The 12,322-nt window shown below is 46.3% G+C and overlaps 1 protein-coding gene across 3 annotated transcripts in view; it reads left to right on the top strand.

Moving 5' to 3' along the window:
• Positions 1-12,322, top strand: part of LOC115197612 (contactin-1a) — a 139,354-nt gene that overhangs the window by 49,377 nt on the left and 77,655 nt on the right. The gene's annotated exons all lie outside the window — the stretch shown is intronic.

Below are 12,322 nucleotides of genomic sequence, written 5' to 3'. Positions count from 1 at the left end.
CTGAGACTTGAGAGAGCAACTCAGAATATGACCTTCAAATCAGGGCAACACTCTCCAGACAGATAACTGATCTGGGATGAAGGGAATACTTTTCCACTGTGTGTGAGTGTGTGAGTGAGTGAAAATATGGCACCACTGAATGTGTTTGACAGACTACCTATCTAGAGGAGGTATCGAATTAGAACAACCCAGGGAGTAATGCTTAATGGCAGTGGTTTAGTGAGATACCCATATTAATTACATTGTCTTTCACATTCTGTCCCCTCACATTTAATGCTTGAAGGATGTTTACAAGTTGCTGTGGCTTGTTCTCTTGCTCATGTTTTTCATTCTCCAGACCTTTATACTCTTGGACTTATAGTCAAATATCATCTTCAGTCAAAACATGTCCTCATGGGCTTGTGTCACAGCGAGCATGATGATGGTGATGGTGACGATGATGGTGATGATGACGATGATTATTTGACCCTGCTGGTCATCTATGAACATTTGAACATCTTGGCCATGTTCTGTTATAATCTCCACCCTGTACAACCAGAAGAGGACTGGCCACCCCTCATAGCCTGGTTCCTCTCTAGGTTTCTTCCTAGGTTCTGGCCTTTCTAGGGAGTTTTTCCTAGCCACTGTGCTTCTACACCTGCATTGCTTACTGTTTGGGGTTTTAGGCTGGGTTTCTCTGCAGCACTTTGTGACATCAGCTGATGTAAGAAGGGCTTTAAAAATACATTTGATTGATTGAAATACATTTGATTGATGATGGTGATGATGATGATGGTGGTGATGATGGTGATGGTGGTGATGATGGTGGCGATGATGATGGTGGTGGTGATGATGATGATGATGATGATGATGATGATGATAATGAGAAAGAGGAAGAGGAAACGGGATTCATTCAGAAGGTGTTTCTGCACTTGAGGCATCAATGTCTGGCCCTCAGCCAGGGGTATGACAATAGAGATAGAGTGTGTGTGTGTGTGTGCACTGTTGTTCATGTTTGAGTGTATGTCTGTCTAAGAGTCTATGAGACAGGAGTGGGGGTTTAAGAGATTAGACTTTCCCCTGTCCGCTGTGTGTGTGTGCGTGTGTGTCGCCGATCTCTCGGCAATGCAACTCTGTTGCGGGGAGGCGTCTTCAATGGCAGGGTATTGGCATCGCTCCTGGCCTGCTCCTCTCCTCTGCCTTTCTGACTGAGCGCTCCTCTCCTCCGCCTCTCTGACTGAGCGCTCCTCTCCTCTGCCTCTCTGACTGAGTGCTCCTCTCCTCCGCCTCTCTGACTGAGTGCTCCTCTCCTCCGCCTCTCTGACTGAGCGCTCCTCTCCTCCGCCTCTCTGACTGAGCGCTCCTCTCCTCCGCCTCTCTGACTGAGCGCTCCTCTCCTCCGCCTCTCTGACTGAGCGCTCCTCTCCTCCACCTCTCTGACTGAGTGCTCCTCTCCTCCGCCTCTCTGACTGAGCGCTCCTCTCTTCTGCCTCTCTGACTGAGCGCTCCTCTCCTCCGCCTCTCTGACTGAGCGCTCCTCTCCTCCGCCTCTCTGACTGAGTGCTCCTCTCCTCCGCCTCTGCAGCAGCAGTAGCAGGCAGCAGCAGCAGCAGTAGCAGGCAGCAGCAGTAGCAGGCAGCAGCAGTAGCAGGAGGCAGCAGTAGCAGGCAGCAGCAGGCAGCAGCAGCAGCAGGCAGCAGCAGTAGCAGGCAGCAGCAGTAGTAGCAGGCAGCAGCAGGAGCAGGCAGCAGCAGTAGTAGCAGGCAGTAGCAGCAGGAGCAGGCAGCAGCAGCAGCAGTAGCAGGCAGCAGCAGCAGTAGCAGGCAGCAGCAGTTGCAGTAGCAGTAGCAGTCAGTGGCAGCAGCAGTAGCAGGAGGCAGCAGCAGCAGTAGCAGGCAGCAACAGTAGCAGCCAGCAACAGTAGCAGCAGCAGTAGCAGGCAGCAGCAGTAGCAGGCAGCATGAGTAGTAGGCAGCAGCAGTAGCAGGCAGCAGCAGCAGTAGCAGGCAGTAGCAGGCACCAGCAGGAGCAGGCAGCAGCAGTAGCAACACACAGTGTTCTGCTCTATTTTCTATCTTGTTATGTTCAATGTCAGCCAATGAATCATCAATAATATATGATATGGCAGGTTGTGGTTATGGATATTCATTGCACCAATGAATGTAAGCCCTCTGAAAGACAAAATACAATTCATCTCTATGGTTTGTGGCTCATTTTATCAAATCAAAATCAAATCAAATGTTATTGGTCACATACACATGGTTAGCAGATGTTATTGCGGGTGTAGCGAAATGCTTGTGCTTCTAGCTCCGACAGTGCAGTAATACCTAACAATTTCACAACAATACACACAATACACTCACATCTAAGTAAAGGAATGGAATTAAGAATATATAAATATTTGGACGAGCAATGTCAGAGCAGCATAGACTAAGATACAGTAGAATAGTATAGAATACATTATATACATATGAGATGAGTAATGCAAAATATTAAATATTATTAAAGTGACCAGTGATTTCAAGTCTATATATATAGGCAGCAGCCTCTAATGTGCTAGTGATGGCTATTTAACAGTCTGATGGCCTTAAGATAGAAGCTGTTTTTCAGTCTCTCGGTCCCAGCTTTGATGCACCTGTACTGACCTCGCCTTCTGGATGATAGCGGACGAACAGGCAGTGGCTCGGGTGGTTGTTGTTCTTGATCTTTTTGGCCTTCCTGTGACATCGGGTGGTGTAGGTGTCCTGGAGGGCAGGTAGTTTGCCCCCGGTGATGCTTTGGGCAGACCGCACTACCCTCTGGAGAGCCCTGCGGTTGTGGGCGGTGCAGTTGCCGTACCAGGCGGTTATACAGTCCGACAGGATGCTCTCAGTTGTGCATCTGTAAAAGTTTGTGAGGGTTTCAGGTGCCAAGCCAACTTTCTTCAGCTTCCTGAGGTTGAAGAGGCGCTGTTGCGCCTTCTTCACCAAACTGTCTGTGTGGGTGAACCATTTCAGTCTGTGATGTGTACACCAAGGAACGTAAAACTTTCCACCTTCTTCACTGCTGTCCCATCGATGTGGATAAGGGGGTACTCCCTCTGCTGTTTCCTGAAGTCCACGATCATCTCCTTTGTTTTGTTTTGTTGACGTTGAGTGAGAGGCTGTTTTCCTGACACCACATTCATGTGATGAATGAGTGCCCTCACCTCACCTCATGTCTCGTCGTTGTTGGTGATTAAGCCTACTACTGTTGTGTCGTCTGCAAACTTGATGATTGAGTTGGAGGCGTGCATGGCCATGCAGTCATGGGTGAACAGTGAGTACAGGAGGGGGCTGAGCACACTCCCTTCTGGGTTATGTTCAAGTGTTTTTTCTTTCTCTGTGGTTTAGGCTAAGGGAATCTGTGGCCTAATTTTGGATTCATTTCCTTTAATCCAATAATGTGATGAATGTGGCTAGGTACTTGGAAGCCTTGACTTAGATTAATCTGTTTTATTGTTTGTCTCATAGGGCTAGCTGGCTAATGTAGAATAAATGGTATTGACGCCTCTGTAGGATTCATTAGTCTGGTAATTTGCTTTGTTTTCACAGCACACTGATGTTCCCTCTTGGAAAATGATTTTCTTTTGCATTCTATGCTATTCTATTCTATACATGCATTAGACTACATTTTTGTAACTTTTCTTTGCTTAGTCTTTAACATACTCTTCCTGATCTTGGTCGGGGAGTAAGCACTTACAGTTTAGCTGTCTTGAAGGACCAATCATGCTGTTGATGTGACTTGTGTTGCAGAAGCCTACAGATACTAGTTAGTCAGTGAGTGGGGGTTGAGATGTGTATTGTGTATATGGTCTGATGCTTGTCACTGTGCCTGTTATCCTATGGAGACGAGCTGCTGTCTTCTCAGACCAGATGTGTCATATTGTAATAGGACGGTGTGATCTTCTTGCTTTCAGGGGTTCAGTCCTTCTTTGACCTTTGACCAGAAGCCCATTGATCATGACAGTCTTTCCATACCTCGACTCCATGGCTAGATACACACGAGTGTCTGATGTGGCATGTTTGGGTAGTAAACAGTACAGAGAGTAATGTGTGTGTGTGTGTGTGTGTTTGTGACTATTTGATTGAAAGGTTATCCCAGTTATCAGTGATTACTCCTTTGGAAAAATGTACCTCACAGCCATTTACCCCCAGCCATTTACCCCCTCCCATTTACCCCCTGCCATTTACCCCCTGCCATTTACCCCCAGCCATTTACCCCCAGCCATTTACCCCCTGCCATTTACCCCCTGCCATTTACCCCCTGCCATTTACCCCCAGCCATTTACCCCCAGCCATTTGCCCCCAGTTATTTACCCCCTGTCGTTTATCCCCAGCCAGTTACCCCCTGTCATTTATCCCCAGCCAGTTACCCCCCACCATTTACCCCCAGTTATTTACCCCCAGCCATTTATCCCCAGCCAGTTACCCCCTGGCCGACATTTCAACATTTCATAGTCATGGTTCTGAAGCTGTGTGTGAGAGGGGACAGTTAGAAACAATGGGAGCATTATGAAAAGAGAAAGGTCAAGTGAATAAAGAACTGTGTCTCCATGGTGATGTGACAGTTAGTACACTATAATGGAGATGGACTGTGAATTGACCGTACCGGTGAAAAAGCTTCACAGGCCTACAAAAAGAAACATGTTATCACATGCCAGTAGCTCAGATTCCAGTTTACTGAAAATACTTTAATGGAATATAAACTATTGTAAATACACTAACATGATATTATACACTTCAAGTATGACTCCCTGATAAAATAAAGGTTAAATAAAAAATAATTAAAAAATCATATTTTCACTGATAGATACAGTATCTGACCTTCTCAATCTATTTGTAAATAGCATAGCTTAGTGTTGCCCTGAGACAAGACTGTAGTGGAGTCCACGTAATAAACTGGCAGTCTTGATGCTTCCTAACAGAGCAGTCTACAGCCATGTATCAGGGCAGAGCTTCTGTAAGTGATGACTGCAGAGCATGAATAGGCCTATGTGATTAATGCATAGCCTAGACCAGCCTGAAGCTTAAATGCATGTCATGAATTGAATGAATGACTGCGCTGGCGTTATTGATTTATTGGTCAGCTGGTGTGCGAAGCCTTTGTGACCCTAAAGGCATTATGTTGACTGGAAGAGCAGGATAAGCAGCTTACATTACATTAGTGTGACAAGTAGTGGAGACTAGAGAGAGTGAGCGGCACAGAGAAGGGAACATGACTGGGCCAGTCTACGATAGGATTACATCCCAACACTATGCCTGCTGTGTGGGGCATTCTTTGCAGTAGTCTAGTCACTAGTACGTGTACCGGGCCGTACCATAAGCAAGACCTACACAGAGGACAAAGCAAAACAGTTATTGCCATGAACGTCCCAATCAAATCAATAATCAATCCAGTTGATTGTCTTGACGGGTTGAAATGATAGGGTTATTACTCTAGCATTATGGGTCTTTGTCTTCTCTATCCGCTGACAGTCTTCTGCTTAAGAGATTGGCTAGTCATTTTTATAAGTGGTAAGTAGGATTGCAGGTAGCTAGAATTGATCTGCTAATTCTCGGTCGTCTTCATTGGGGCATAGCGTAGCAAAACGTTAGCAACAGAATCAGCTTTTACAGAGAACCAAATGGGCACGGCATCTATTTCCTCATCCAACAAATAGACCCTGTTGTCAGAGCAACAAGGGTTTTCAGCAGACCCTGTAGGCCAGGGTGGGGCTCTATCTGCAGGTACTGTGCTCTGTGCTGTTCTATCTCCCGTCTAATAGGGTTGGATGGGCTATGTCTGTACCTCCTCTACTCTTTTAATAGAATCCACCAGTCAGTGGGTCTATTGGGAGATGCTTCCCTGTGCTACAGGATGGTGTATGTAAAGAGATGGAAGCAGTGGAAACCAGAAAATAAATATAAAGCCTCTATCGAGGATTCATTGGGGAGATGTAGTGTAAGGAGGCCACATTTTTAGCGTCTGTTGGCCATTCTATATTTACAAGTCAATTATCTTTGATAAATAATTCATAGGGGAAGGCTATGATAGGTGACACTGCTAGTGGGTTGAGGAATAACAGTGATTCAGCATTAAAACACTGTTGGCAGGTGCTGAACTGCAGTCTTGTAATACTCCAGTCCAGTCTCAAGGCTTTTTTAATTGTCTGGGTCTCGCCATGGTCTTTCTCTACATATTTTTACACATGTTTTACACTGCTAGTGGATAGTTGAATAGCACTGACTCAGCATTTAAACACTGTTGGCAGGTGGTAAACACAGTGGGGAAAGAGAGACAGCCCTATCAGATCAAAATCAGACTACTGGTTAATGAGACCCCCAAGTCAGCTACGTCACACACGTCATCAGCATCGTGTCAACGCCAAGGTGACTGGGAACATGGATGTGTACAAACAGACCATGGCAAGGTGACTGGGAACATGGATGTGTACAAACAGACCATGGCAAGGTGACTGGGAACATGGATGTGTACAAACAGACCATGGCAAGGTGACTGGGAACATGGATGTGTACAAACAGACCATGGCAAGGTGACTGGGAACATGGATGTGTACAAACAGACCATGGTACAAACAGACCACAGACCATGGCAAGGTGACTGGGAACATGGATGTGTACAAACAGACCATGGCAAGGTGACTGGGAACATGGATGTGTACAAACAGACCATGTCAAGGTGACTGGGAACATGGATGTGTACAAACAGACCATGGCAAGGTGACTGGGAACATGGATGTGTACAAACAGACCATGGTACAAACAGACCACAGACCATGGCAAGGTGACTGGGAACATGGATGTGTACAAACAGACCATGGCAAGGTGACTGGGAACATGGATGTGTACAAACAGACCATGGCAAGGTGACTGGGAACATGGATGTGTACAAACAGACCATGGCAAGGTGACTGGGAACATGGACGTGTACAAACAGACCATGGCAAGGTGACTGGGAACATGGACGTGTACAAACAGACCATGGCAAGGTGACTGGGAACATGGATGTGTACAAACAGACCATGGCAAGGTGACTGGGAACATGGACGTGTACAAACAAACCATGGCAAGGTGACTGGGAACATGGACGTGTACAAACAGACCATGGCAAGGTGACTGGGAACATGGATGTGTACAAACAGACCATGGCAAGGTGACTGGGAACATGGATGTGTACGAACAGACCATGGCAAGGTGACTGGGAACATGGATGTGTACAAACAGACCATGGCAAGGTGACTGGGAACATGGATGTGTACAAACAGACCATGGCAAGGTGACTGGGAACATGGATGTGTACAAACAGACCATGGCAAGGTGACTGGGAACATGGATGTGTACAAACAGACCATGGCAAGGTGACTGGGAACATGGATGTGTACAAACAGACCATGGCAAGGTGACTGGGAACATGGATGTGTACAAACAGACCATGGCAAGGTGACTGGGAACATGGATGTGTACAAACAGACCATGGTACAAACAGACCACAGACCATGGCAAGGTGACTGGGAACATGGATGTGTACAAACAGACCATGGCAAGGTGACTGGGAACATGGATGTGTACAAACAGACCATGGCAAGGTGACTGGGAACATGGATGTGTACAAACAGACCATGGCAAGGTGACTGGGAACATGGACGTGTACAAACAGACCATGGCAAGGTGACTGGGAACATGGACGTGTACAAACAGACCATGGCAAGGTGACTGGGAACATGGATGTGTACAAACAGACCATGGCAAGGTGACTGGGAACATGGATGTGTACGAACAGACCATGGCAAGGTGACTGGGAACATGGATGTGTACAAACAGACCATGGCTAGGTGACTGGGAACATGGACGTGTACAAACAGACCATGGCAAGGTGACTGGGAACATGGACGTGTACAAACAGACCATGGCAAGGTGACTGGGAACATGGATGTGTACGAACAGACCATGGCAAGGTGACTGGGAACATGGATGTGTACGAACAGACCATGGCAAGGTGACTGGGAACATGGATGTGTATGAACAGACCATGGCAAGGTGACTGGGAACATGGACGTGTACAAACAGACCATGGCAAGGTGACTGGGAACATGGATGTGTACAAACAGACCAGCTACGACCTGCGTAATGCAAAGAGGCAAAACAACAGTACAGGGACAAAGTGGAGTCGCAGTTCAACGGCTCAGACATGAGACGTATGTGGCAGGGACTCCAGACAATCACAGAGATTATAAAGGGAAAGCCAGCCACGTCACGGACACCGACGCCTCGCTCCCGGACAAGCTTAAGACCTTTTTTGCCTGCTTCGAGGAAAACAATGCTGGCCTTCTAGGCAGAGTTGCAAAGAAAAAGCCATATCTCAGACTGGCCAATAAAAAGGAAAGATTAAGATGGGCAAAATAAAACAGACACTGGACAGAGGAACTGTGCCTAGAAGGCCAGCATCCTGGAGTCGCCTCTTCACTGTTGACGTTGAGACTGGTGTTTTGCGGGTACTATTTAATGGAGCTGCCAGTTGAGGACTTGTGAGGCATCTGTTTCTCAAACTAGACACTCTAATATACTTGCCGGGGCCTCTCACTCCTCTTTCTATTCTGGTTAGAGCCAGTTTGTGCTGTTCTGTGAAGGGAGAAGTACACAACGTTGTACGAGATCTTCAGTTTCTTGGCAATTTCTCACATGGAATAGCCTTAATTTCTCAGAACAAGAATAGACTGACGAGTTTCAGAAGAAAGTGCTTTGTGTCTGGCCATTTTGAGCCTGTAATCGAACCGACAAATGCTGATGCTCCAGATACTCAACTAGTCTAAAGAAGGCCAGTTTTATGATTTTCAGCTGTGCAAAAGGGTTTTCTAATGATCAGTTAGTCTTTTAAAATGATAAACTTGGATTAGCTAACACAACGTGCCATTGGAACACAGGAGTGATGGTTACTGATAATGGGCCTCTGTACGCCTATGTAGATATTCCATAAAAAAATCAGCCGTTTCCAGCTACAATAGTCATTTACAACATTAACGATGTCTACACTGTATTTTTGATCAATTTGATGCTATTTTAGTGGACAAAAAATGTGCTTTTCTTTCAAAAACAAAGACATTTCTAAAGTGACCCCAAACTTTTGAACGGTAGTATATATTTTATATGTATATAATATATATGTCTCTGACATTGCTCATTCTAATACTTCTTAATTTCAAATTATGAAGTTTTTAATTTATTTATATTGATAGATATTACTGCACTGTTGGAGCTAGAAACACAAACATTTAGCTTGGTATTACTGCACTGTTGGAGCTAGAAACACAAACATTTAGCTAGGTATTACTGCACTGTTGGAGCTAGAAACACAAACATTTAGCTAGGTATTTGTCATGCCCTGACCTTAGAGATCCCTTTTATTCTCTATTTGGTTAGGTCAGGGTGGGAAATCTATCTTTTCTATTTCTTTGTTGGCTGTGTATGGTTCTCAATCAGAGGCAGCTGTCTATCGTTGTCTCTGATTGGGGATCATACTTAGGCAGCCTTTTTTCCCACCTTTGTTTGTGGGATCTTGATTTTGTATAGCTGCTGTATAGCCTGCAGAACTTTATGTTAGTTTTTTTTGTATTTTGTTGTTTTGTCGGTGTTCATTTTAATAAAATAAAATGTTCGCCTACCACGCTGCACCTTGGTCCAATCTTTACGACGAACATAACATTTTACACTGTTGGAGCTAGAAACACATTTAGCTTGGTATTACTGCACTGTTGGAGCTAGAAACACAAACATTTAGCTTGGTATTACTGCATTGTTGGAGCTAGAAACACAAACATTTAGCTTGGTATTACTGCACTGTTGGAGCTAGAAACACAAACATTTAGCTTGGTATTACTGCACTGTTGGAGCTAGAAACACAAACATTTAGCTAGGTATTACTGCACTGTTGGAGCTAGAAACACAAACATTTAGCTTGGTATTACTGCACTGTTGGAGCTAGAAACACAAACATTTAGCTTGGTATTACTGCACTGTTGGAGCTAGAAACACAAACATTTAGCTTGGTATTATTGCACTATTGGAGCTAGAAACACAAACATTTAGCTAGGTATTACTGCACTGTTGGAGCTAGAAACACAAACATTTAGCTAGGTATTACTGCACATTTAGCTAGGTATTACTGCACTGTTGGAGCTAGAAACACAAACATTTAGCTAGGTATTACTGCACATTTAGCTAGGTATTACTGCACTGTTGGAGCTAGAAACACAAACATTTAGCTTGGTATTACTGCATTGTTGGAGCTAGAAACACAAGCATTTCACTGCACTTGTGATAACATCTGCAAATGTGTGTATTCGACCAATAAACTTTGATTTGATTTTGATTTGACGCAACACGGACAGTATAGCAGCTTTCATTGATTGCAAAGAAAGCGTTTCCTCAATGGCTGATGGCAATGTCGGACGCCCGATGTCTTTAGTGCAGCAGGGCCATTAGTATGCACAGCTTGACAGCGTTTGTCTCCTTTCTATTCAGTCCAATCAATATTTGTCTCCTTCAGCCTTTATTTACCACAGCATTTAGAGTTGGGAGAGGATACGAAATGTTCTCAGAATGACCACGGTATATGTCCTTGTCCCTGGTCACTAGTTCCTGGTCCCTGGTCACTAGTCCCTGGTCACTAATCCCTGGTCACTAGTCCCTGGTTCCTGGCCCCTGGTCACTAGTACCTGGTCACTAGTCCCTGGTCACTGGTCCCTTGTCCCTGGTCCCTTGTCCCTGGTCCCTGGTCCCTGGTCGCTGGTCCCTGGTTCCTGGTCACTGGTCCCTTGTCCCTGGTCACTAGTCCCTGGTCACTAGTCCCTGGTCACTAGTCCCTGGTCACTAGTACCTGGTCACTAGTCCCTGGTTCCTGGTCCCTGGTCACTAGTCCCTGGTCACTAGTCCCTGGTCACTAGTCCCTGGTCACTAGTCCCTGGTTCCTGGTCCCTGGTCACTAGTACCTGGTCACTAGTCCCTGGTCACTAGTCCCTGGTTCCTGGTCCCTGGTCACTAGTACCTGGTCACTGGTCCCTGGTCACTGGTCCCTGGTCACTAGTCCCTGGTTCCTGGTCCCTGGTCGCTAGTCCCTGGTTCCTGGTCCCTGGTCACTAGTCCCTGGTCACTAGTCCCTGGTTCCTGGTCCCTGGTCGCTAGTCCCTGGTCACTAGTCCCTGGTCACTAGTCCCTGGTTCCTGGTCCCTGGTCACTAGTACCTGGTCACTGGTCCCTGGTCACTAGTCCCTGGTTCCTGGTCCCTGGTCACTAGTACCTGGTCACTGGTTCCTGGTCACTAGTCCCTGGTCACTAGTCCCTGGTTCCTGGTCCCTGGTCACTAGTCCCTGGTCACTAGTCCCTGGTTCCTGGTCCCTGGTCGCTAGTCCCTGGTCACTAGTCCCTGGTCACTAGTCCCTGGTTCCTGGTCCCTGGTCACTAGTCCCTGGTCACTAGTCCCTGGTCACTAGTCCCTGGTTCCTGGTCCCTGGTCACTAGTCCCTGGTCACTAGTCCCTGGTTCCTGGTCCCTGGTTGCTAGTCCCTGGTCACTAGTCCCTGGTCACTAGTCCCTGGTCACTAGTCCCTGGTCACTAGTCCCTGGTTCCTGATCCCTGGTCACTAGTCCCTGGTTCCTGGTCCCTGGTCACTAGTCCCTGGTCACTAGTCCCTGGTCACTAGTCCCTGGTTCCTGGTCCCTGGTCACTAGTCCCTGGTCACTAGTCCCTGGTCACTAGTTCCTGGTTCCTGGTCCCTGGTCACTAGTCCCTGGTTCATGGTCCCTGGTCACTAGTCCCTGGTCACTAGTCCCTGGTTCCTGGTCCCTGGTCCCTGGTCCCTGGCTGGTGATTTAGTGTGATAAGTGAGCTTCCCTCATCAGGTGCATTCAGACTGGTGCAATAGAGGAACCAGGAGCCTGAGGTGACCAGACCATATTAATAATGATTATTAGATTCACTACCATGTCTGCTGTTATTCTGCTGTTATTCTGCTCTTCCTCTGCTGTCTCTCTGCTGTCTCTCTGATTCTACAGTACATTCCCCAGGACACCTTTCATAGAAAGAGAAAGGTAGAAGGTAGCCCTTAGATGTCTGTTTAGATCTTGAAATGTATTTGAGGCTGTAATAGTTACAGGATACTGTATATGTGAAAGATATTTTTGATCGATATACTGTATTCTACAAGATGCACTACATATCCTCTCCTACAGATGTGCTATCTTAATTTGACCAGTTTCTCACAGCAGGAGATTTATCCTGCAGCAACAGGAAATGTGAATGATTATATTGATTATAACTAAGGGATATT

Source organism: Salmo trutta, chromosome 7 (genome assembly GCF_901001165.1).
Source record: "Salmo trutta chromosome 7, fSalTru1.1, whole genome shotgun sequence".
Lineage (NCBI taxonomy): Eukaryota > Metazoa > Chordata > Actinopteri > Salmoniformes > Salmonidae > Salmo > Salmo trutta.
This window is presented reverse-complemented; position numbering and strand designations above follow the sequence as displayed.